Raw genomic sequence first — 2,422 nt, forward strand, 5'->3', positions numbered from 1 at the left:
ATCCCTGCCTGGAGTGGAGGGCTGTCTAAAGACAACATCTCATTCATCAGTCCCCACCCCCAGCCCCTCACAGGGTGCTGTTATCTAACTTGCTCTTTCCAACCCCAGGACCAGAGATCACGCTGTTCTCAATGTGCCATGAAGGAGGCTCTCTCTGCACTGTCCCTTTGAGACATACTTCCCTTTATCCTCTTATCAATTGTGATGCAAACCTTGTTCCCCATTTGCTCAAAGTATCACCAGCTAGTAACTAAGACTCTGGTTAGTAAAGGCCAGTGGACATGTATTATTATAGGAGTCTTTTAAGGGAAAAACTGCTTTTGTCCAAAAGAGTGGCTATGATGGAGGTGATGTCAGGAGCTGGGATTAACCAGTGGGAAAGCATGGCTTGAAGCTGGTCATGTGTCTCTTCTCGCCCCAGACTTTCAGGTGAGGAAGAATTTCTAATGTTTAAGGATCTTGAATATGTCTTTGCACCAAACACTGTCTGTTGCTTTCACACGCATTGTTTCTTTTAAGCCTTCCAAGAACAAGTGAAGAAACAAGCCACAGGGGTTCACAACCTTCCCTCAGAGGATTTAAACCCCGGTGTGCTTAAGTCATGTTAATTCCCTATTCATGATGCTCTGATGGTTTCTAATCACCCTTAGAGTAAAATCCCAAGTCTCTACCATGGTCTACCAGGTCTTACCTTTCTGGCTTCTGTCTACACCTCTGCCTTCACCTTCTACAGTTACCCCTCCCTATCTGTAGTCACGTGGTCCCTTGCTTTCCTTCCATCACAGCAAGTTTGCTCACGTGCAGGATCTTTGCATATCCTGATCGCACTGCCTGGAAAGCTCTTCCCTCAGATATCTGTCTAGTCTACTCTACTCAAATGCTTCCTCCTCAGAGAAGCCTTCCCTGATACCCTATAGAAAAGGAATTTACCATCCCAAGTCGTTCTGTATTCCTTTATGCTGTTTCATTTTCTTTCGAGGCCTTTTTCGCTCTGTGTTATGTTAGCAATATTCCCTGATGTCTTGTCATATCATATTTTTATTGTTTCCCACTAAAATGTAAGTAAACTCTGTGGGTGGAGGCATTTTGTAACATGAGTGCAACATCTGGCACTTAGGAGGCGCTCAATAAGTGTCAAATATATGAATAAGTTATATGATTAGTTTTCTCTCCACAGCCCCATGCACCGTTTTGATGCAACAGTAATGTTGGCATTTTATAGTTGTTGCTAATGTTTACTGGATGCTCACTGCGTTTGAAGCATGAGCTAAATGCCTTACAGTTTATTATGTTTAATTTTCACACTCTCACATAAAGGCATATGAGTGAGAATTTTTATTATTTTTATTATTACTGTAATTTTGCCCTAATTTACATGAGGACATCATATGCTCAGAAAAATTAAATAAGTCACAACACTAAATAAGTGGAACAGCTGGGATTTGATTCTTGAATCCATGTCATAACCACTGTTGACAGACATGCCTGTATTGCCTTATCAGTGATTTTGTTATATTCATCCTTTACTAGAATCAGTGATTTAGCCCTGCGCCTTCTTATACAGATGAGAAAAGTTGAGGTCAAGAGTAATTGAGAGAATAGGAAAGACGGCAAGATCTAGAACCAATACTTCTTTACACTTTCCTGCACGTACCAAAGCAGCCTGGGACTAATAAAGAATCTGCTGAAGCATGTTAGCTACCAATCAAGAAGGAAAAATGTTTAGGTACTTCCTGACAACACTAATCAAAATAATACATTCAGTGGCAAATTCAGAAGAGAAGTATGTGAAATTGACATTTGGAAGTGTGAACAATATTTGGATGAAATAAGAATCCTTTGGATATAAACTTGAAATTAACCCACAGTATATGTGAGATTTTAGCACATCCATGTGTGACAAAGGCAGACTTTCAATCCCAAATAGACTTCTGATCCAGTTTGTAACCATGTTTAAGATGTTTAAATGAGCAAAACCTGGATGACTAAGAAACTCACTCCAGCACTTATTTCTTCACAATGTACACATTTGAAGATGATTGTTCTCAGATGTTGGAGCAGATTTCAATATATTTTACTCACAGAGATTGAAAATTGCATTAATACTCTGTTACATGGAAGGAGAAAATCATCAAAAAGCATAACTACTGAACTCATTAGAAAAATAGAATATGGTTGAATGGATGGATACCTAGACAGAGATTGGTACCCACACGTTTACCTCAAGTTTATTGTTTCAAAATATAAGAGCATTTTCATCCAGAAGGCTCCCATTTAATATTTTTACTAATTACCGACCAGGATGGCAGAAGTTGAACTTAACATTTATCTCTTTTTTTTCCTGAAACAACACAGAAATGACATGACAACAATAAAGGAAGCACAGATTCCCAAGGAAAAAGAGAGCTGGAGAGGAGACAAC

This window comes from Hippopotamus amphibius, chromosome 11, assembly GCF_030028045.1.
Source record: "Hippopotamus amphibius kiboko isolate mHipAmp2 chromosome 11, mHipAmp2.hap2, whole genome shotgun sequence".
NCBI lineage: Eukaryota > Metazoa > Chordata > Mammalia > Artiodactyla > Hippopotamidae > Hippopotamus > Hippopotamus amphibius.